The following is a 25233-nucleotide window of genomic DNA, read 5'->3' as shown; positions in this document are numbered from 1 at the left end:
ATGCTGGTGAGGATGTGGAGAACTGGGATCACACAATCATTGCTGGTGGCAATGTAAAATAAAACAGCCATTCTGAAATAAGATATGGCAGTTTCTTATGAAATTAAATACATGTTTGCCATACAACCCAGCAATTATACACTTGGGCATTTGTCCCAGATAAATGAAAACTTACATTCATACAAAAGCTTGTACATGAATGTTCACAGCAGCTTTATTCCTAACAGCCAATAATTGGAAACAATCCAAATGTCCTTCAAAAAGCAAACAGTTAAACAGTGGAACATCCATACTATGAATTACTATGAATAGTCAGCAATAAAAAGGAACAAGCTATTGATACATACAACCATTTGGATGAATATCAAGGGAATTATGCTGAGTGAAAGAAAAAACCAACCCTGAAAGGTTATCTGCTGTATGATTCTATTTCTATAGCATTCTTGAAATCACAAAATTATAGAAATGGAGACCAGGTTAATGATCACTGCAGATCAGAAAGTAGGGGAAGGAGGCAGGTAGCTGTTGCAATGAAAGGACAGCACAAGGGACCTCATGGTGGTAGATCTTTACTGTGGTGGTGGTGGCCACACAAATCTATGTACATGATAAAACTACATAGAACTAAGCACACACACAAGCTCACATTAGTGCGTGTAAAACTGGCAAAATCTAAGGTTGGTGGATGATATCAATGTCAATTTCCTGATTGTGATATTGTACTACATTTATGCAAGCTGTTACTACGGGGAAAATTGAGTAAAGGGCTCTGTGATTTCTCTTATTACTTTTCCTCCCTCCCACCTTTCCTCCCTCCCACCTTCCCTCCCTCCCTCCCTCCCTCCCTCCCTCCCTCCCTCCCTTCCTTCCTTCCTCTCTTTCTTTCCTTCTTTTTTTGACAGAGTCTCACTCTGTCACCTAGGCTGGAGTATAATGGCACTATCTTGGCTCACTGCAACCTCAGCTCCCCAGGTTCAAGCGATTCTCCTGCCTCAGCCCCTTGAGTAGCTGGGATTACAGGCGCACACCAACACTCCTGGCTAATTTTTGTATTTTTAGTAGAGATGGGGTTTTGCCATGTTGGCCAGGCTGGTCTTGAACTTCTGACCTCAAGTGATCTGCCCCATTGACCTCCCAAAGTGCCTGGATTACAGGCGCGAGCCACTGTGCCTGGCTTGTGATCTCTAGTATTTCTTAAAACTTCATGTGAATCAACAGTTGTCTTAAAATAATCAAAGTATGTGCTGTGTGTGTGTGTGTGTGTGTGTGTGTGTGTGTGTGTGTGTGTGTTTTGGAACGCCAGTGAGGGAAGTGGATGGAGAGGGTGCAGAGGCTTGCCCAAGTTCACACTGGGTGACAGAGCTACATGTCTTCAGGCTCATAACCTCTGTTTTGAACCACTGTCCCATCTGACAGAAAACTGTTATGTAATTTCCCCTTCCTTTTTCCATATGAGCCAAGATTACAAAGCCCATGCTCTTACTCACACCCAGGGTTGGGTATGTGAGTTCTGTACCCATCTGTCCCACAGATAGGAGGGGTCCAAGAAGGCTGGGAGCCACATCAGGTCTGAGTCATTTTAGAGAAATTAACACAGACATTGAGAGAGAGATACTGTAGTTCTGAAAGGACCATTGAAACAGAATTTTCCAAGTGCCATTTTCCCCACCACATAAAAGTAGTGTGCTTGAGAATAAATTAAATGCAGAAAATCAGAGGCAATGGATGGAAGAAGAGAGGCAGAAACCTGATGATGAAACATGAGCATTGATACCTCCTTTTCTGGATTTTTTTTTTCTATATCACCTACTTTTATTTATATCGGAAGCATCCACTTCTGGACTTCTTAGGTATATCTCTGCCTCCTGGGTTCAAGCGATTCTCTTGCCTCAGCCTCCTGACTAGCTGGGACTACAGGCACAAGCCATCACATCTGGCTAACTTTTATATTTTTAGTAGAGATGGGTTTCACCATGTTGGCCAGGCTGGTCTTGAACTCCTGACCTCAGGTGATCCACCTGCCTTGGGCCCCCCAAAGTGCTGGAATTAAAGGCTTGAACCACCACACCCAGTCCACCCTGCTTGCTGTAATGACTTCTAGCACTCTGCCCACCAGTCCAAGCTCTGCTCAACAACAGGAGTCATTAGTGAATCCATGACCCTGGGATGCCAAGACCTGGCTAGCTCCCCAGATATTTGAGGATTCTCATCTGGGATTCCCTCTTCAGAGACCCTCTGTGGGGTGCCCTGAGCTCTGTCTGGGGAGAGGGAAAGGGAGGCCATGTCCTGACATGGGAGAAGCTCCTCTGGTCTGAGGAGTAGCAAGGCACTGATTTACAGACTTCTTTTTTTTCTCAGAGTCTTTTTCCCCCTTCAGTTGTCAGCCCATCTCCAACATGATTTAAATTGGGAGTCTGAATATGTAGATTGTCACCAAGGTTCTGACACTGGCTGTGGGACAGGGGGAAGTCAGCTAATCATCAGCGTCCTCACCTGATGCCTGGGATTTGACTCCCACCAATGAATGCTCCCTATGGGAGCCTGGTGGCCTCTGCCACTAATGACTGCATGAGAACAAAGCATGAAAGTCATAGCACTTCACTGAGGTCTTCATGGAATGTTTAAGGGCATGGCTAGGTTCTGGGAGATGCTCTGCGGGTTGAGGAAGAGGGAAGCACAAGGCTTGGTGAGCTTTGAGTAGGTAAGTGCCAAAAGTTACACTCAGAGGGACCCTTACTTGCACCTGTATGGTGACTATTCTCTTCCCTCTTATTGATCTTACCGAGGAGGACAACCTTGAGGTCCTCTCCACAAATTATCCCCTGATGTCATGTTTAGATGATGATCATGTCGGGGGTAGAGGTGTGGTTGGTCAGGAAATAAGCCCCATCTTACTCCACTTTACCACTTCTCTCTTCCTCCCTTCATCCTATCCCATCCCACCTCCCTCCTCTCTCCCCAGTTGGCCATCCCCATCCCTCCCACTTCAACCCAAGCTCCTCTCATTCTTCTCTTCCACTTTTCGTTTGCTCCATTCATTTATTTTCCATTTCACTGCATTCTGCTCCCTTCCCAGCTGCACAGACTCAGAGCAAGACATGAGTCTTGTGAGATGTCTTCAGCTTGGGCTCTTACAGATTACAAGGCCCATGCTCTTACAGTTAGGGGGTGGCATGTGAGTGCTGAACTCATCAGTCCCACAAGACTGAGGAGGGGTCCAGGAGGGCTGGGAACCATGTCGGATCTGAGTCTATAGAAATTAACACAGACATTGGGAAAGAACCCTTTAGTTCTGAAAGGACCATTGAAACAATTTTCTATTATCTGTGAGTGATATTCCTCTAATGGCACCCACCCAAACTACAGCATGTGTGAATGACCCAGGAGAGTGGTTCTCAGAATCTCAAACCAAAACAACAGCAGTTACTCTCATCAGGCGCTGTCCTAAGAATGTTGATTCTCTTAAACCATATAGTAAGGCAGATATGAATGTTATCACCATTTTCCAGATGAGCAAACAGAGACACAGAATGCTAAATAACTTCGAAGAGCAAACAGCCAGAGTAGAATGGCCAGAAATTGAACCCTGGTGCCCATGTTTTATACACATTCAGTAGCAATGGTGAGTGTCTCTATTATATGGTGAACAGGCCAGGTGTGGTGGCTCACACCTGTAATTCTCCTACTTTGGAAGGCCAAGACGAGCGGGTTGCTTGAGGCCAGGAGTTGAAAACCAGCCTGACCAACATGGTGAAACTCCATCTCTACTAAAAAACATTACAAAAAATTAGCTGGGTATGGTGGCACACACCTTTAATCCCAGCTACTTGGGAGGCTGAGGCAGGAGAATCACTTGAACCTGGGAGGCAGAGGTTGCAGTAAGCTGATATCAGGCCATTGCACTCCAGCCTGGGAGACAAGAGTGAAACTCTATCTCAAAAAATAAAACAAAACAAAAAACCGGGAGAGAGAGAGAGAGAACAAAGGCTGTTTTTTATTTTCTACCTTAACAAAGTATGTGTGATGTTTAAACATTTGTGGGACAAATGGAACAGGAGCATCTAAGTCAGGAAACACTGCCTCTGCCACTCTATTCAGGTGGAACTCCCCTCACCCCTGGCTCCATGAATGGCCTTAGACCAGTTCTGTCTAGTGAGGATCCATCTGCTCCTGGCCATAGTGACTAATTCAGTGATGGGCACTTGACACAAGCCAGGTCAACAATATTTGATTTGGGATTTTAATGGCCTAAGGCAGTTAGAGAGCTGAATAGTATTTGGCCTGGGTTATGTGGTAAGCTCTGAACTAATCATTGTAGAGAAAGGACGAAAATGGGATATTATTTGTTGATTGGCCAGGCCCAGGTCATGTGCTCAGCTCTGAACCAATAATTGTAAAGAAAGGGAGGAGGCAGAATAATGGCCTCCCTAGGGAGGTCCTGGGGCTCATGGTCACCTCCATTCAAACTGCATGGACTGAGAGTAGGAGAGGAGGATCCCTAAAGAAAATTTGGGTGCTTACCTACCAGAGGATGAGGAAGTGGATGCTGGGAACGCAGAGACAAGCTGTTACTCCAACACTGCCACTCCTGCTCCTGCAGTCCTAGCCTGGGCCTGACTGGTCTCCATGGGTGCTGGGGTCAGACCCTGCCCAGGGCTGGGCCTCCCCCTTCTGGCAACATCCCCCTTCAAGCTGAGGTTGTTCCCTCCAATACTACCCTGGCTTTCTCTGAGCTGAGGAGAGCAGATGACAGATGCCTTGGGGTGCACTCTACCAAACTCTGTCTGGGTGGCCTTGGGCAAAACCACCAGGGCCCCAGGACTCAGGTGCCTGCCAGGAAGAGGCGATAATATTATAGATAGGAATGTCCCCTGAACATCTTAGAAGCAGAAGTGTTCAATGCATGGCTGATCACTTCTCTGGCAGTCCTTTTTTTTTTTTTTTTTTTTTTTTTTTTTTTTTTTAAATATTTATTGTGTTGTTGAGGTTCTGGGGCAGTTTCAAAGATGTCAGATACTCATTTAGCAGGTGGTAGTTTGGGAGAGTTTACTATTTTCAGGTATCTAGTTACTTGCCCCAAGCTTTTCTCCAAGGGATGATTTTGCATGAGATTCCTGGGCCACAGGAAACACCTTCTTCCGGGGAGACATTGAGCAATCTTTCCAATTTTTAGTATCCTTTCATACAGCTCTATAATTTGCCACATATGTGACTGGGCAGGGGAAGGAATGCTGTCAGGAGACAAAGGAAAAGTCAGTATGCTGCTTTGTTCTGAGTGAGTCCCCATCTTCTCATCCTGAACTCGTCATCATTTTGGAACTTATAATATCTACTCATAATTTTTGAAGGATATAGGCTTTTTACCAACCACTGTGCTTGGAGCTCTTGTCTATGACTGCAGGTCCAGATGGATACCAACATTATTAGACTCTTTATAGCGGTTTATTGAACTGGAAGCAGTGTTATTTGGGGGGTGCTGTTGCTAAGTTGGTGTCCCACCATGATGCCTTGTCATCATCCCCAGATTTGCTGGGCCCAGGAATCTGCATTTTCCAAAACCATATCCTAGCCTGGTAAAACGTATTCACAGGAGAGGTTGAGTTACTGATTTAGATGCTAAATTTTAGAGGAAAAGTTACAAAATACATAGGCAATGGAAGTTAGAATTTTCACTAGGTGGCTCTGTCTCATAGCTAAGGTTTGGCAGCACGGACAACTGCAGTATTTAAGGCTGGGTTTAAAGGCTTTAAGCATTGAAAAGATTATGGTGTTCCCCAGACCTGCCAATATTAATGCAGAATAAAGACAATACTAAAGCATAAAACACAAGTGTACATGTTGAAATAGCTTCCTTCTAGATGTGGATGTGCTAATTGGTAAATGTTGAATCCATTTATTGAACCAGAAACAGTCTTATTTTGGAGGTGCCACAGCTTAGCTGGTGTCCCATGATGATACTTGTTCTGCCTTGTAAGTATTCTGGCTCTGGTATCACTCATTTAGTCATTTGTTCGTTTATGTAACAATATTTAATGAGCTTGGCATAACAGTTAACAAAAAGGCAAACGTCTTTGCTTCTATGGAGCTTAGCTCCTAGTGGTGTGGATAGACAATAAACAGAGCAAATATAGAAAACATATGGCGTGGCAAGAGGTGATAAGTGCTCTGGAAAAAAATTAAGGTGGAAGGGGGGATAGAAGTTCCAGGGATAGGGGAGGAGAGACCAAGGAAGGCTTCCTGGAAGGTAAGAGTTAAGGAAATTCCTGAAAGAGGTGAGCAAGTGAGTCCACATGGCCCTGGAGGAAGAGGGTCCAGGCAGAGGGGACAGAACTGTGCCTAACCTTGGAGCAGCCAAGAGGCAGGACCCCTGATCCTTAGGTAGAAAATTCTGAGGCTTTCTTCCCAATTCAGAAGGAAGTCATGTTAGGCCATCCCTCTCATCTCCTTGTCAGTAGCAAAATTTGACTTGCTCTCTGTTGCTGGGTGACTACTGGCGCTGTCACTCAAACTGCCAAGTTACTACATTCTCCTTGTGGGGTTCAGTGAACACCAGTTAAGCACGACTTCGGTTCCTGAACTTGTTCTGGACACCAGAAGCTCAGAGGCTAATCAACAAGCTTGACACAGAAAATCAGAAGTTGCCAAATATGAGAGACAGAGAAGGAGCATCTAACCCAGCCTGGGCTGGGGGTGGGAGCAGGGCACCACCTATTTTTTTGACATTCTCTCATCCTACTCCCTCCCAACTCAATGACCTCTTTTTTTTTTTTCTAAGTCTCAAACATACCAAGTCCGTTCCTGCTTCAGGGCTTTTGCTGTTCCCTTGCCTTGGAGTTGCTTCCCTCAGATCTTTCCAAAAGTGTGTTCTCACCATTCAGGGGTGAAACAAATGTCTCTTCCTCCAGAAGGCCTTTCCAGGCCACTCTCCTGTGTCACCATCACTCTGTGTTGCCTCTTTTATTTCCTTCCTAGTGCCCTCACCGTTTGAGGTCATTGGTGCTGATACTAAAGCTCTTTCCCATCATCTCCATAAGAGCCAAGACTCAGTTTCTCTTCTTTGTTCCACCATCCTCAGGACCAGATAAATAGGAGACATTCAACAAATATCAATGAGCTGGGTGCAGTAGCTCACACCTGTAATCCCAGCACTTTGGGAGGCTGAGGCAAGAGGAATGCTTGAGCTCAGGAGTTCAATGCTGCAGTGAGCCATGATTGTGCCACTGCACTCCAGCCTGAGTGGCAGAGTGAGACCCTGTCTCAAAAACAAATATAATAAATATCAATGAATGAATGTATTTACTGAACAAGGGACTGTTGATGCCTACTTGAATAACCCACATGTTCTCACTGGCTTACCTGTTTAATGCATTCTTGGATGCTCTTGCTAGCCATGGAGGGCTGTTGTCATCTATCCTGCAAGACTCAGAACAATATAATGGTTAAGAATATGAACTGGGGGCCAGCATGTGGCTCACACCTATAATGCCAGCACTTTGGGGGAGGCCAAAACAAGAAGATTGCTTGAACTCAGGAGTTCAAGACCAAACTGGGCAACATAGTGAGACCCTGTCTCTACAAACAATAAAAAAAATTAGCTGGGCTCGGTGGCACACACCTGTAGTCTCAGATACTTGGGAGGTTGAGGAAGGAGGATTACATGAGCCCAGGAGTTCAAAGCTGCAGTGAACTTTGATTGTGCCACTGCACTCCAGACTGGGTGACAGAGACCTTGTCTCTAAAAAATAAAAAAAGGGAAAGAATGTGAATACGGATTTGGGATGCAGATGGACTTCCTTGGATCTCTGGCTCTGTCCCTTTCAACTGAGTACCCTGTGGAATTAATTAACCTCTCTGAGCTGTTTCCCTACCTGAGCAAAGGATGCATTTGGTAAACAGCAGCCATTGTCATTCTGTCCAAACAATGATTACCAGGCTCCTCTGTCTGGGGTGGTTGCTTTTGCCACCTTCTTCCTGAGTTGAGAGCCCCATCCCAGACTGGAGTCCCCAGAGACCCTGGAAAAGAGACCGACAAAATGCAAAGTCCAAACTCAGCGACTGTGCCCCCAGGGACCTTGAGTTAATGATCCAGGGACGGTTAATGAGCTTCCTTCTTTGCTCTCTCACATCACAGGTGGCATGGCAGCTTTCCAGGCCCATCCACTGCTCTCCACACCTGCCCCCTCTGCATGCAATTTCTTTGCAGTGCCCTAAAAAGCTAACCAAGCTGAAATTACCTCTGCCATGGCTGTAACTCTCCTGCACTGTTATTCAGTGTTCTCTGAGGCCCCAGCTTCATTCCTGCCTCCTACCCTTTCCATCTGTTGGGAGCAATTGAAGGACTCAGCGATGATAACTGCTGAGATAGTCTCTTCAATGCTGAGTGTCTGGCCTTGCTCAGGGTGGGGGATGGAATGAGGCGGCCCCGGAGAGCTTGCTTTGGTTGTGAATTCCTGCGGCCTCCCTTATGACCGCTGAGCATTCTTCCTGGGTACTTCCTGAGGTGGCTCATGTGTTACAGTCACAATCACATTATGATTTCATAAATGCCATCAGCGATTTCCCCTGGAGAGGTTGTGGGCCACGGTGGGTTAGGCCACAGACTGGGGATTGTGTTGCCTGTGTTGAAATCCTGGCTCCATCATTTAAGAACAGTGAAATCTCAACCCAAAATATGTTAGCTTTTATATTACACACAGCCTGCTTCCTGGGAACCAGGCATTATTTATAAACCCTCTAGCTAACAATAATAATAATAGCAGCTATTATTTATTGAGAGCCAAGCAGTTCTACTTGATTGATTCACAGTATCTCCAGAAGACACACATGTTAATTAATGGATAACTTCTGTGGGTGGGCAGGGCTCTGCTTCAGCTCAGACTGGGCATCCCCAGGTACTGTTTGCATGGATGAGTTGCATGAGGGAAAAGGAACTGTAATGAATATATTTTAAGGGCTCATTTCCAGGCTCAGAGAAAAGAGCATGGCATGTCCCCTGCCCCATGGTTTTGCAGGTTGTGAGTGTCAGGGACAGAAGCACATTCTTCCCATTTCCAGTGACTTTGGCTACATTTCTGTGTGATGCTTTTAGTGCTTCTTGCCACGTCCCCTTGGCCCTTGTCAGATTTCAGCAGCAGCCCTGGTGGACAGCCCTCCTGTATGCTGACAGTGTCCCACCTCCAGTACCTAACTTCTTTTCCTATTTTTCTGCCCTCAGGCAGGTAGGGGAGCTAATGCCCCCAGGCAGAGTCCTCAAGCAATGGAACATGGGAGTCAGTGGATAAATGTCCCAGCCTCCTGTCCATCAGAGGGACAGTTCCTCAGTGTCCATAGTAGAATTGAGCCTTAGTTGTCCACAGTGATAATCAGGTCAATAACATACAATTTAATGGCTTTTTCTTTTTCCCTTTGCTCTCCCTGCTTTCTTACCATTATTTTTTGGGATCACTTCTTAATTCAACTATCAGCACCCAAATCCTTGCTTCTGGTTCTGCTCTCAAGCTAAGAAGGTCACATACCACTGGGAGCCCAAGAGGACAGACCCCTGGCCACAGCAGTGCTGTCTCTACTAATTGCCACAATGCTGACAGCAGACAGGGCTGATCACAGGGGATGTGGTACTCATTGGTGGTCTTCAAACACCTGTGAAATGCCTCCCAGAGACTTTCAGCAAAATTTGGGTGGTGCTGTGGGAAAGACTCTTTTCTGCCCTCTGAAATGTATTCATCCCTTTTAGGATTCCACAGGCTGTCCAGTGGAAAGTACGTTTCCCAGCCTCCCTTGCAGCTAGGGCAGCCATGCTCTTGCCAATGGAATGTGAGTGGAAGTGATGAGTCACTTACTTAAAAGAAAATTGCTTGGCCTCTATTTCTTCATTTCCTCTCCCTGGGTCTGGAAGTGGAGTTGGTGGTGGTGGTGCTGAGCTCTGACAAGAACACCTCAGGGGCAGATGGAGGAGCATGGTAGAAGGAACCTGAACCTTGAGTGACACTGTGGATCAGAGCTACCTCCCTGCTCAGGACCACCATCCATCTATGGGATGTTACGTGAGAGAAAAACAAACTTTTATTCTGCTTGAACTGTTAGGTATTTGAATCTCTGTTCCAGCAACTCATCCAGTGCCCTGACTAGTACAGTGAATAAGAAGGGATCTGAACAAATAAATTATGGGTATAAATGCTTGTGTGACCTCATTTTGTGCCCTGAGGCCCAGGGACATTCAGGTTACATAACTCTTGTGGTGTGCCAAGCACTTCAGAGCACCTGGGAGTCAGGGAAGCTCCTGGGGCACTACAGAAACCCAGGGCTCTCTCTGACTTGTCACAGACCTCAGTGGCTCCTTTAGCCTGTATCCCTGTCCTGTAACATGTTTGCTTCTGTGTCTGTATTAGTCTGTTCTTGCATTACTATGAAGAAATACCTGAGGTTGGGCACAGTGGCTCACGCCTGTAGTCCCAGCACTTTGAGAGGCTGAGGCAAGAGGATCACCTGAGGTCAGCAGTTCAAGACCAGCCTGGCTAACATGGTGAAACCCTGTCTCTACTAAAAATACAAAAAAAAAAAAAAAAAAAAAATTAGCTGGGCGTGTTGGTGGGCAGCTGTAATCCCAGCTTCTCAGGAGGCTGAGGTGGGAGAATTGCTTGAACCCAGGAGGCAGAGGCTGTGGTGAGCTGAGACTGCACCCTTGCACTCCAGCCTGGGCAACAAGAGCCAAAACAAAACAAAACAAAACACCAACCAAAAAACCTGAGACTGAGTAATTTATTTTAAAAAGAGGTTTAATTGGCTCATGGTTCTGCAGGCTGTACAGGAAGCATAGCAGCATCTACTTCTTGGGGGGCTTTGGGAAGCTTCCAATCATGGCAGAAGGCAAGTGGGGGGCAGGCATGTCACGTGGCAAAAGCAGGAGCAAGAGAGAAAAAGTTGGGTGAACACTACACTTTTACGCAGCCAGATCTTGCGAGAACGCACTCACTATGCCAAGGACATCACCAGCAGATGGTGCTAAACCATTCACTAGAAATCCACCCCATGACCCACTCACCTCCCACCAGGCCCCGTCTCCAATACTGGGAATTACATTTCAACATAAGAGTTGGGTGAGGACAGACATACAAACTGTATCAGTGTCTTCTCCTCCCAGGCTTGGCTACACATTGGTTCCCAGGCTGTCTTGTATGGAAGGCACTTATAAGGGAATACTCAAGTCACCTTTGGGGATCTGGGATCCACAACAGATGGGCAGCAATTCTGGAACAAATATGCCCTGGCTTGTGTCATCTCATCTTTGTCCTCCAGAGGTGAGCAGTTTTTGACCTCCTGATCATCCCAAATCTCTTTATCTATTAAACAAAACCTGGTGATAATAAGTTGTTCTATTAGTTTTCTACTGCAGTGTAACAAGTTACCACAAACTTAGTGGCACTCCCTTAGTGTCTCCAAATTCTGTCACTCAGAAGTTGGCATAGGTATGGCTGGATTCTCTATTTAGGGTCTCACAAGGCTGAAATCAAGGTGTCAGCCAGGCTAGGCTCCTATCTGGAGGCTCTGAGGAAGAATATACTTCCAAGTTTATCCCTTAACATTTTTTTTTTAGGAGACCCAGTCTCAGTCTGTTGCCCAGGCTGGAGTGCAGTGGCATGATCAGAGCTCACTGCACACTTAAACTTCTGGGTTCAAGCAATCTTCTCACTTCAGCCTTTCAAGTATCTGGGACTACAGGCAGGCACCACCATGCCTGGCTAATTTTTAAAAATTTTTGTGAAGATGGGGTCTCACTATGTTGCCCAAGCTGGTCAGGGATTCCTGGAGTCAAGCAATCCTCCTGTCTCAGCTTCCTGAGTAGGTGGGATTATAGTGTGAACCAACATGCCTACCCAAGCTCATTCTTATTATTGGCAGAAAATTCAGTAACTTGTGACTATAGGGCTGAAGTCCCAGTTTCTTTGCTGGCTGTGGGCTGGAGTCACCCTTATCTCATAGATGACATTTCCTGGTCCTTACACATGCCCCCTCTAAATACCAAGCCTTGGCACCTTCAATCTTTCTCATCCTTTGACTCTCTCTGACTTACCCTTCTGCTGCCAGCTTGAGAAAACTGTTAGCTCTGAAAGGTCTAATGTGATCATATCAGGCCCATGAATAACCTTCCTTTTGATTTACTCAAAGTCAACTGATAAGTGACCTTAATTACAATTGCAAGATTCTTTTTGCTGGGTAAAGTAACATGATCCTGGGCGTGATATTGCATAATGTCCACAGTCCTGGGGATTAGGGTAGGAAATCTTGTGGGTCCTGTTGGAATTCTGCCTACCACATTCACAGCCCCTTTTATCTTAGAATGTTTAACCTTCACCTTTTGCTCAATGGGAAGGGAAGGTGATCTCTTGATGCTGGATTTAGGAGAAGAACCTCACTGTGACAAGGTGTTCAAGGGTGCTTGGTGGGGGTAGGATTAAGAGCCAGGTGTTCTCATTGTTCATAGGGAGGGGAGCACTACACACTGGGGTCTACTGGGGGGAAATAGGGGAGGGACAGCAGGGGGTGGGGAGTTGGGGAGAGACAGCATGGGGAGAAATGCCAGATATAGGTGAAGGGGAGGAAGGCAGCAAATCACACTGCCACGTGTGTACCTATGCAACAATCTTGCATGTTCTTCACATGTACCCCCAAACCTAAAATGCAATAAAAAAAAAAGAGCCAGGAAGATGAATTAGTCTTGGATGAAGGACAAACATTTTATTTACACATCCAGCCTTGTTTATTAAGAACTTCTATCACCAATTGCTCAGGATCTGGCAGGGAACAGAGCAGAGATAGTCCACGCCCTCACGGAGCTGACAGTCTGGTGGGGTAGCCCATATTAAGGGTAATAAGTGTTTCCCAAGCAGAAGCAGAGGGTTCCATGGGAGGAAAACTGAGGCAAGAATGTCAGAAAGGAGAATGTGTGCAGTGCTTGACTTAGGTTGAAGGACAGCTGCTGTGGGGAATGGGAAACTCACCATCTCCCAGGCGAAGTTAGAGCTTTAAGCTCTGTAATGGTTTAACCATTATAATCTTGTCTGCAGAGCTCCAGGTCCTTCAAGAATCCTGGGTTCTCCTCAAGTCCCATGGATTACCAGGAAATGCCATGTCTTAGCTCATTCGCTCAGTGAGTTGCAGCCTAGGGGTTACTAACCTGAGTACACATGCTTACTAGGGCTGGAATGTAACACAAATACGTGAAACAGGCTGTGTGTAAAGCAAAGAACCTGGCAAGTGTGTTGGCAAATGGCAAATAATGGCCCAGGACCTCAGTATCAGGGATTAATCAGGAACTGAACAGGAGCATGGATACCTCTCTAAGGGGGTTGCCAGTACTTAGCCCAGCTGATCATGCCATGGGGGACAAATCGTCAGGTTGTCTGGCTTTTAACAAAATTCAGATTACCTTCTGAAACATCCCAGATTTTAAAAAGCTGAGTAATTTAAAATTTAAATAATTTAAAAAAATGTAAGGACCTCTAAAAAATGTAAGGGGTGATGGATGTGAAGTTGTTTATGGCCCATGGTCGTTTGTGGCTTTCCAGATTGCCCTTGTTCAATTGTGTTTTGGATGCTCCAGCCCCAGCTTGAACCAAGAAAAATTCTGAGCAGGAAGGTGGCCTCTGCATCTCAGGGCTCCCAATTCAGAAGTTCTTCAGAGACATCTTTTAGATTTCAGCAGAGGGAATCTTGTGTCTGCTCCTTGAGAGTTCCCCTTCCATTGTGATGATGACAACAATCCCATTGCCCTTTCTGCTGTGCATGTTAGAGGCTCACAGTTCAATTTAATTGATTGTTTCTGCTGAATCCAATATTTTTCTTCATCATCCTTCAAGTGGTCTCATCGACTCAGGCAACTGTACAGGCTTCTATTCTACTTCCTAGCACTTAACTATCTGACTCTGGACAGAAAAAAAGTATTTTTTTGCCTTTGTATCTATAGGTACTAGATACTTTGTATCTACAGGTACCTGTAGACACAAAGGCACTTTGTCGACACTCTATAAATATTTGAGGGTTGAACGCTTGATGCAATGGCCATTATTTTTTGTTAGTGTAAGAAATGGACATATGTAAAAGAACTTTGTGCATTTTGTAATCTATTATTAAAGAACTATTATTAAAGAACTCATCCTTTGCATTGCTCAATGACCTTTAATTAGTTAGGGTGGCCAACCATACCAATTTTCTCAGCACTGAGGGAGTTTTTGGGATGTAGGATTTACAGTTTTGAAGCTGAGATGGAGCCAGGCATGGTGACTCACACTTGTAATCCTAACACTTTGAGAGGTCAAGGCAGGAGGATCGCTTGAGCCCAGGAGTTTGAAACCAGCCTGGGCAATATAGTGAGATCTCCTCTCTACAGAAAATTTAAAAACTATCTAAGCATGGTGGCATGTGCCTGTAGTCCCAGCTACTTGGGAGGCTGAGGTGGGAGAATCACTTGAGACCGGAAGGCAGTGAGTTGCAGTGGGCCGAGATTGCGCCACTACACTCCAGCTTGGGCAACAGAGAGAGACCCTGTCTCAAACAACAGCAACAGTAACAAACAAACAAACAAAACCCAAACATGAAACGGAGCGGTTTCCCAGGATAAGAGACTGTCCCAGGAAAAGGGAGATGAGTTTGTCACTCTACCCTAAGTAAAGACCCAAAGTAAAATAATATTCTCTTGAAGCTCAAAAAATTATAAAAGCCTTTTTTTCTGCTGAATTGGGGTGTTTCCTTTCATCTTCTCATGGCAGTTTTGAAAGCTTTCATGTTTCCCTCTTTGCCTTGGCCTCAAAGTAGCTCCAAGGTAAGTTTATGGGTAATGTCAGTAGCATCTGTCAGTCTCGGTTGTGCGAAATAATTGTTTCATTGCCTCTACCTTGCTTTTTACTTTTTTATCTTTAGAAATTTTAACTTATGGTGCAAATTGCACCTGGAATTCTATTAAACTACTCTTACCCAGCATACATGAAAAATGCCTAAGCCTTTTGTCTTTTTACTTCCCTTCATTTGGTTACAAGTTCATTCTATGTGTTTATTAAATTATTTCAGCAGTTGGCAAACTATGGCTTATGGGCCAAATCTGGGCTCGCTGCCTCTTTCTGTAAAAAAAAAAAAAAAAAAAAAAAAACTTATCAGAACACAGCCATGCTCATTAATTTACATAACATATGTATAATTCTATACTTTATATATACACAAATAATTTATGTACATCTGTAATAATACATATTTAGTCATTTATTTATGGTTGTTTTCATGCCACAGTGTCAGAGTTGAATAGTTTCAATTGAGACTGTGTAGCCTTTAAAACCTAAAATATTTACTGTCTGAGCCTTTACAGAAAATGTTTGCCACCCCCTGTATTTATCACAAATTTCAAATTCTTTTGAAAGGATTTACATTTACATATAATCTCAAGTTTTATACAGTATGTGTATATTTGCTGTTTTGAAAATGTATAGTTTCAAAATTTACAGGTGTATATTTTCTGTTTACAAAATTAATATGAATTTGTTATAAAAATGTTAACATCACAAATACAAAGTGACAAGAGTGACCATCCCCTTTTAACTTAATTCCTATTGGTGGCCTCGGTTAGCTAGCTAACTAGGGTAGATTCCTATAGATTCTTTTCCATGCATAAACTAATCTACACATATCACTGAAATAGTACCAAAAAGGAAATAAATCTCTACATAAGCAAATTTTTCTGGGTAAGCATTCTTAGATTCTCCATCGGCAGCATTTTTCTGACATGCATTCACAGACATTCTCACTCATTGTTTCCAATATCCTTCCTCATTGATCTAGTTTAATGAGAAGGCTTTTCTAACTCTTCTCCACAACGGCAACATCTTTGCAAGTTCTAATTATTCCTGGTACTTCTCACCACAATAATTATTCTTTCTTTATCATTACTAATTACTGTTGCTTTAAAACATCCCTCAGAATCAATGAGAATGGCAGATGCCTGGAGACTGTCACTTTACTTCTGAACCATCACCCTAAATATTCAGGGCTATGGCTTCAGCTGATTACCCACCTGCTTCCAGGAGAACATCAGGACCAACAGCCTCATGCCACAAGGATGGAAGTCTCCTAGGGCCTCTGTCATCACTCAGAACCTTAGACCCATGGTGCTGTCTATATCTTTGATTGTCCCACTCCTCTTGCCTCCCCTCTCTTCCCTCCCCAGTTATTTCCTCCATCACCACTGGAATTCACAATCTGTAACCAGGAAACATCCTTACATTCCTAATGTCTTCTCCAAACATTTTCTTTCATTTCTTGTCTTAGCTTAAACCTAGTAGTCCCCTATCCTTCTTACTGGCTTAAGGTAAGCCTTCCCAAGTGTAGGTTGCTTTTCTCCTCATCTCGTGTACCTCAGGCATCCCCTTTGCCACTTTCAAGACATTTCTTCCCATTTTACCTAAAAAATAAAATCCTAGACACTTTCAAGTGAAGTCCTGAGTTTCATCTCAATTCAGACCAGCTGCATCTCAAGTGCTTAATGGCCACTGGCTGCCATATTGGACAGAATAGCTGTAGTATCAGCTGATCCTCCTCAAAGTGGTCCAATGTCTGCCATATTGGACAGAACGGCTGTAGCATCAGCTGCTCCTCCTCCTCAGAGTGGTTCTTGGCATCAGCTACTCCTCCTTAAAGTGGTCATCTATCATCGCATTAATTGTTAAAGACTCTGATGCCTACCTCCTCACTATCTTTCTTCCCACTCCACTTTGCTCATCATTCTTGATGATTTCAGCATTTACACAGATAAATCATGTAACTCTTTGATGTCTCCATCCTCGGGCCTTCCCACACAGCCACAATCTTTCCCCCACCAGCCCACTTTTTCCGTAGCCACATCCTGGACCTCACCATTGGCGGTGACTATACAACCTCTGAAATCTGGATTTCTAGTTTTCCACTCTCTGACCACTTACCTTCTGTTTCACCCTAAACATTTCCTGAACCCAGTAAGACCTTTACGTCAGCTCTATCCAATAATATAATGCAAGCCACACGTGTCATTTAAAATTTTCTAGTAGGCGCATTAAGAAAAGTAAAATAAGCAGTTAAAATTAAGTTAATAATTTTTAACCTAATAGATCCAAAATATTGTCAACATGTAATCAATATTAAATTATTCACAAGATACTTAACATTTTACTCTTTTTATACTATGTCTTTGAAATCCATGTACTTTATACTTCTAGCACATCTCAATCCAGACCAGACACATGTCAAGTGTTCAGTGTAGCTAGCGGCTACCATATTGGGCAGAGAAGCTGTAGTCTATTGATTTGATTAGGTTTCATCTATCCTGTGCAATGTCCTTCTATTCTTTCTTATCCAATGTAGATTTCATATCTCATTATTATCATCATAGTATTCCAAGTGTCCTCCAGTCTTTATTTTTTCATCTAGAAAAACACTCATTATAGATTGGATGAAACCACTGGTCTGTACCCATGCAATTGAATATTACAGCATAAAATCACACATCTGTATTTTCTGGTGTGTGAAGACTTGCTGGTGAAGCCTTGCTTCACTTTCGCTTAATGGTTACAAATTTCAAGTGGACATATAATGCTCCCCAGAAACCTTAACACATTCATCTGGTTACATTTATTTTTCTACTCTCTGAGATTATTATTTCATATATTTTTGTCTCTTCTCAAATCTCTTTCATCTCTTCCTCCCCTGACCTCTACCTTGCAGCAGATGCCCTGGCTTCCTTATTCACTTACAGATGTCATAGGTATACCCAAAATGAAGCTCTGCACCACCCAGTCCATTCAATGCAGGTAATGGTGCCATCATCAAAGCCAAAACCTGACTCAGTCTTAATTCTTTCTTCACTTCTAATTTACCAACAAGTCTGATATGGTTTGGCTCTGTGTCCCCACCCAAATCTTATGTTGAATTGTGATCCCAGGTGTTGGAGGTGGGACCTCGTGGGAGGTGACTCAGTGATAGGGGTGGCTTCTGATGGTTTAACACTATCCCCCCAGTGCTGTCTCTTGATACAGTTCTCATGAGATCTGGTTGTTGGAAAGTGTGCAGTACTTCTCCCTTCATTCTCTCTCTCCTGCCACTAACATGAAGACGTGCTTGCTTCCCCTTTGCCCTTCTGCCATGAGTGTAAGTTTCCCGAGACATTCCCAGCCATGCAAAACTGTGAGTCAATTATATCTCTTTTCTTTATAAATTACCCAGTCTCAGGTAGTTCTTTCTAGCAATGTGAGAACGGAGCTCTTTTATCCAAAATGAATCTAAAATCTGCCTACTTCTTTTCTAGTCTATAACTACCACCCTGGATCTAGTCCCCATCATCTCTTGCCTGGACTGCAGAGACAGCTAGCTGGTCTTCCTTGTTTTCATTCTGACACCTCGCAATTCATTTTCTACTGAGCAGCCAGAGAGGTCTTTAAGAAACATAAATTGGATCCTGTCACTCCCTTTCTTGCAACTACTCGTTTCCATGGCTACAAAGGTACATGATCTGACCCTTGCTTATGTCTTCACCATAATCTTTCACTTCTCTTCTCCCTACTTACTGTGTTCCCTCACTGGCTTCTTGCTTATTTCCTGAGCACATCAAGGTCTTTCTTGCCTTCTGGCTTTTGCATTGCAGTTCCATATGCTTGGAAAGACCTTCCCTTGGTGTTTGTCATAATTGGTTCCTTTCTCCTCTTGCTTTTTAGAGACATCTTCCCTTGAAATCCCATGTAAAACTGTCTTCTCGCCTCCCTCATCACTTACTCTCTTATCACTTCTCTGTTGCTTTCCTCGTGTTATTTATTACCTGAAACTCTCTAGTTTATTTTCTTATTTACTTCTTTATCATCTGTTTACCCACTAGCAATAAGATCCATGAGGGTAGCGACTTTGTTTTCTTCACTATTGCTTTCCCTGAGCCTGGCATAGTCCCTGACACAACAGAAACTCAGTGAATATTCACTGAATGAATGAATGGATGGACGAATCAAGGAACTGGATGTTCCAGTATTTCAGGACTCCTCTCATTACAGTGAAATGCACAGACTTGCAAGATTGAACTTAACGGCCCAGCAAGATCATTAACCTCAAATTTGGGTCACTGAGATTGACAAAGTGTCCCTTTTTCTCCCTTGATAGAGATCATGTCTATAAATACTTCTGGGTATTTAAGCTCTTCAAGTGTGGTAAAACAGCAAGTCTAAATAGACTACTTTCCTGACAGGGTTGGATCAACAGAATATATTATCCTAGAGAGACAGATGGGGTTGAAGCCTCAGGTCTATATCAGTTAGAGAGCTCAAAGGATGTTCATCATGCCGACTGTACAAATAGACTATGACCTAGGGGTAGTTCCAAGAACTTGTCATATGTTCTCTTAAAAAATAATGTAGCTTCAGCATGGAAGATGGACTGGAAGGAAAGAAGAGTTGGGAGTCTTTCATTTACAGGTACAAAAACTCATTAAAATAAAAGAACATACTGACTCATGTAATTGAGAAGGCTGGAAGTACTTGGCTTCAGGTATAGGTGGATCCAGGGACTCAAAGCTATCATTAACCAAAATGTGGAGTTTAATTACCCATCTCCCCCTTGAGCATGGGCTGGATCTAGGCACTTGCTTCCAAAGAATGAAGTATGGGAAAGGGAAAAAAAAAGTAACTTTTGTAGAGAGCCAGAGTAGCCCACCCCCTCTGGGGTGATCAGGAGCAAGGCTGCTATGAACTTTGGGTGAACTCCAGAGAAGTGAAACCATAATAGGAGGATGTGTATGTCTTGGGGCAGAGCACACAGGCGTAGAGAGATAACCTTAGCTTTCACTGACCTTGTTGCAAGATAGTTTCTTAACTGAAGTATGTGAACTGAAGTATCAGAATAATAACCATGGGCTGTTCTAAGTAACTGCACCCTTCCTTGGCTATGTGCTTTGTGAACATATAAAATAAAGTACACTAAGACTTTATTTTATATGTTATATGTTATATTTTATATGTTTATAACTTTAAGGTTAGGGCTGGAGAGACTGACATCTTCACCCTCCCAGACCGCCTAGCCCAGCTTTCTCTGTTTGTGTCTTTCTTTATCCCCCACCGTCCCCTCTTAGGTCTTTGAACCCTTGTGCAGTGTGGGATGCAGCACACACCAGAAACTTTATAGTTGAGAAACCTGGCCAACATTGGCCAGGTGATGAAGGTTAACATCACCAGTGATAAATCATTTTGATAACATGCAACCCCTGCTATCATGTGATAAGGAGGGCACTTCACTTCTGTAGTGTTCTCCATGCCAACAACTCCAGGTCTAATCATAAGAAAAACATCAGACAAAACCAAATTGAGGGAAAGCTCACTTACTGCCTGATTAGGACTCTATAAAACTTTTAATGCCTTGAAAAACAAGGAAAGTCTGAGAAACTGTTAGGGTAAAATGTGAAAACTAAATGCAGTGAGGTCTTTGGGGTTGGCTCCCATAATGGAAAATTTCATCAATGGAAAATTTCATCAGTGGAAAAGCAAGTGATATTTGAAGAAAGTGTGGGTTTAGTTAATCACAATGCACCAATGTTGGTGTCTTAGTTGCAGCAAATGTGCTATGGTAATATAAGATATTCACAGTAGTGAAAACTGGGTGAGGGGTGTCAGGGAACTCTGTGTGCTTTCTTTGCAACTGTTCTGTAGCTCTAACATTGTTTCAAAATAGCTAATTTAAAAAACTATCATCAGAACCTAATCTCTATTTATTTTTAAAAACGTATGTATTTATTAGGAAAAACATATTTTAATCTTTTTACTATCTTTAACATTTTTAATTGTGGTAAAACACGTAACAAAATTTACAATTTTAACTATTTTTAAGTGCACAGTTCAGTGGCATTAAGTACATTCACATTATTGTGCAACCATCGTCACCATCCATCTTGAGAACTTTTTAATCTTCCCAGACTGAGACTTTATACCTATTAAATAGTAACTCTCTATTCCCCCTTCCTCCAGCCCCTTGCAACCACCATTCTATTTTCTGTCTTTATGAGCATGACTACTCTAGGTACCTCATCTAAGTGGAATCATCCAGTATTTGTCCTTTTGTGACCGGCTTCTTTCATGTAGCATAAGATCCTGAAGGTCCATCCACATTGTAGCATGTGTCAGAATTTCCTTCCTTTTTCAGGCTAAATAATGTTCCATTGTGGGGGTAGACCATATTTTGTTTATCCATCCATCCACTGATGGACACTTGAGTTCATTCCACCTTTTGGCTGTTGCAAATGAAGTTTCTGTTTTTGAGCTCTGACTTATTTGCTGTCAGCAAATCTCATGGGTAGGACTACCAGTTGCTCAAGTTTGCCTGAGACAGTTCCAATTTTTGTCTGCTGTCCAGCATAATTATTAATAGTTTCCCTTTTATTTTCAAAAGTGTCCTGATTTGGAGGATACATTATGTGGCCACCCAATCTCTCTGTGTGGATCTCAGTAGTTCTGGGCCCACATCTTCCCAGCTGTAAGAGCAAGAGACAGGAAAGGTTTTCATTTCTCAGCACTTCTGACAAGAGTCTCCAAATGGAGCCTGACAGGCTCTGATGGAGTCAGGTTCCCAACCTTGAAGCAACAGTCTGGCTAGGGATATGTCATTGTTTGATTAACCAAGTATGGGTTGAATGCTACTCTCTAGCACCAGGACTGGAGTCAGCTCTTCCAAAAACACATTAGAAGGAGGGAGAAATTTTTTTCAGGTAAACTGGGAGGTGGAATGGATGCCAGGTATGCAGAAACACAGATGTCAACCAGGTGGAGAGAGATGAGGTCTTCAACTGATTTACTTTCCAATTCCCCAAATTAGAACAGGTTTAAGATTACATTTGGCTGGGCTCAGTGGCTCATGCTTGTCTGTAATCCCAGCACTTTGGGATTAAACAGTAACTTGCTGAGGTGGGCGGATCACTTGAGCCCAGGAGTTTGAGGCCAGTCTGGGAAACGTAGTTGAGACTGCTGTCTCTACAAAAAATATAACAATTAGCTGGGCATGGTAGCACATGACTTTAATCCCAACTACTTGGGAGGCTGAGGTGGGAGGATCACCTGAGCCCAGGGAGGTTGAGGCTGCAGTGAGTCATGATTGTGCTACTGCACTCCAGCCTGGGCCACAGAGTGAGACTCTGTCTTGAAAAAAAAAAGAGAGAGAAAAGAAAGATAGTATTCATAATTCTTTGCTCTTACTCCATTGCATCACAGTTAGTGTATTAAGAATTACATGTACCTCCAGATGATCTTGTCTTGGTAATAGCTCATAGTGATCGATTGTTACTGTTCCATTGTTTTCTTACCTGTGATAGTTGGGAATTACTGTACTGCTTGTGAGTTGCGATTTACAGTTGCTTCAAGTTTCTTTTACATTTCACCCATGGGCAAAGTAGAAATTTTGTTGTGTCAGTGGAAGAATACTGTGAGTTCCATCTGGTGTGTGTCAATGGAAGGAAATGGCTGAGAACCATTGTTGCAGAAAATGTTGCATTTTCTATCATGAGAAGTCTCAGGGACGCTTGGTGGGGCTAGCCTAATTCTCAAGGTGCTGCATTCTGGGCAAGTCCCATCTGTGTGGACCCCTGAGAGCAGCACTGGCTGAGATCACAGGCTTGAAGGAGGACAGCCTGTGTTGGAACCCCAGGGCTGCCAAAACTGTGTAACATTTGGCAAATTACTTATTCTCTCTGAGAATAATTGGGACTAATAATTGTTCCTCCCTCAGAGCATTATGTTAAGATCAAATACGATAATGCCCAGGAAGCATTAGGCAGTGATTAGCACATAGTAAAGGCTCAATAAAGATTCGCTGTTATGTTTACTATCTTAGACAACTCCAGAGCCTGGCTTACAAGAAGTCAGCTTTTCAATCTAGGATGGCATAAGACAGTGCAACTCCAAGTGGGGTCAGCAGACCCTGCAGTGTCAGCATCAGCTGGAAGATGGTTAGAAATGCGAATTCATTGGCCATAATTTAAAAAGTAAAAAAACAAAACAAAACAAAACAAAAGCAGTAGATGTTGGTGTGGATGTGGTAAAAAGGGAACACTTTTACACTGCTAGTGGATATGTAAATTAGTATAACTATTGTGGAAAACGGTGTGGAGATTCCTTAAAGAACTAAAAGTAGAACTACCATTTGATCCAGCAGTCACACTACAGGGTATCTACTCAAAGGAAAAGAAGTCATCTTCTAAAAAAGACTTGCACACACATGCTTATAGCAGCACAATTCGCAATTGCAAAGATATGGAACCAACTGAAGTTCCCATCAACCAACAAGTGGATAAAGAAAAGGTGGCATATAGACAGCACGGAATACTATGCAGTCATTAAAAGGAACAAAATTATGCCTTCTGCAGCAACTTGGGTAGAGCTGGAGGTCGTTATTCTGAGTGAAGCAACTCAGAAATGGAAAACCAAATATGACCTGTTCTCACTTATAAGTGGGAGCTGGGTTATGAGAATGAGAAGGCATAAGAATGATATAGTGGAATTTGGTGACTTTGAGGGAGGAAGGTTTGGAGGGGGATTAGGGATAAAAGACTACATATCGGGTTCAGTGTGTACTGCCCAGGTGACAGTTACCCTAAAATCTCAGAAATCACCCCTAAAGAATTCGTCCATGTAACCAAAACTCACCTGTACCTCAAGAATATTGAAATAAAAATAAAAATTAAAAAAGAAATGCAGATTCATGGGCTCCACCTTCTGAATCAGAATCTCAGGAGCTGGGGTTGCAGCTTAACAAGCTCTCTGGTGATTTACCTGCGTGCAAAGTTTGAGAACCACCATCTTAAAGAGCTTTTACATTAACCCTAGCTCCAGACAGTGATGTTACCGAGCCACAGCTTGCCAGTGTGAGAAATGACGGAAAGGAGGAAGACAAAACAGAAGCGACGTGGCCTGGGGAGAGAGGTGTTGGGGTGCTGGGGCTGCTTTCTGTCCACTGGGACCTAGAGGTAGGAGCAGACCCAGAGACCACACCCTCTCTGGAAGAATTCAACATGCAATGAAGGAGGGTGAGTGGCTGTTTATTTATTTATTTATTTATTTCAGAGGCCTCACTCTTTTGCCCAGGCTAGAGTGCACTGGCATGATCATAGCTCACTCACTGCAGTCTTGAACTCCTGGGCTCAAGCAATCCTCCCACCTCAGCCTCCTGAATGGCCGGGACTACAGGCCTGCCACTGTGCCTGGCTAATTTTAAACATTTTTTGTAGAGACAGAGTCTTGACAAGGATTGTCAATTTAGGATTGAACTATTTCAGAGCCGTCCTGTTTTTAGACTCCTTACCCAGCTAGAATGGCTTATGTCTCTTGCATGCTTGTCTCCCAGACTTGTAGCTGTTGGGCTTTTACCAGTCCTATTGCAGTTGGATAAAGACAGTGTAAGGTGCTAGGGCAGTGGCAGGAAGGGTTCCATTGACTTAGGAATTGGTGGAGCATCTAGAATGCAGAGAGGGGGCTGAGCCTGGTGGCTCACATCTGTAATCCCAGGACTTTGGGAGGCCAAAGTGGGTGGATCACAAGGTCAGGAGTTCGAGACCAGTCTGGTCAACATAGTGAAACCCCGTCTCTACTAAAAATACAAAAAATTAGCTGGGTGTAGTGGTGCGTGCCTATAATCCCAGCTACTTAGGAGGTTGAAGGAGGAGAATGGAATGAACCCGGGAGGTGGAGGTTTCAGTGAGCCCAGATGGTGCCATTGCACTCCAGCCCAGGTGACAGTGAGAGACTCCATCTCAAACAAACAAACAGAATGCAAGAGGGAACTATGTACTTGGAATGTGACAAAATGCTGTGGCTGTATCCTTTGGAATGGTATTAATGTCATGATACTTTTCACAGTATGGGAACAAGACAAATACCCAGCAAGCTTGAGGAAGTTACATGCATTTGAACAGTATTTGATAAGTCACTAACCAATCCCGCCATTCTTCTCATCATCTTAATGACCTACTATCATGTCAAGAGTCTGGGAGGGATCCTGCTCATCAAAGTAAATCATTTAAGCAAATTTCACGTACATGATAGCTTTGCGTGATTTCTTTGTATTTCCTGTTTTTGAGACCTTAGTGACTTATGACATTCAGCATATGCTGAGAATATTGGAAAGTTTATTAGACGGTTCCAGGGCTTATTCAGCAGTTTTGACCCAACAATCTCACTATGTCTAGCAATAATACATTAGACA

The 25233-nt window shown here is 43.5% G+C and overlaps 1 long non-coding RNA gene across 1 annotated transcript; it reads left to right on the top strand.

Annotated features, from left to right (window-relative positions):
- The first annotated feature begins 369 nt into the window (after positions 1-369).
- On the top strand, positions 370-24078 carry LOC116526557. The gene is made up of 4 exons (XR_004258193.1): positions 370-382; positions 2279-2283; positions 17077-17080; positions 23376-24078. It is a non-coding gene; the product is annotated as an uncharacterized LOC116526557 (long non-coding RNA).
- The last annotated feature ends 1155 nt before the right edge of the window (positions 24079-25233 follow it).

This window comes from Sapajus apella, unplaced genomic scaffold (assembly GCF_009761245.1).
Source record: "Sapajus apella isolate SASKATOON/1434 unplaced genomic scaffold, GSC_monkey_1.0 scaffold51, whole genome shotgun sequence".
NCBI classification, from domain to species: Eukaryota; Metazoa; Chordata; class Mammalia; order Primates; family Cebidae; genus Sapajus; species Sapajus apella.
This window is presented reverse-complemented; position numbering and strand designations above follow the sequence as displayed.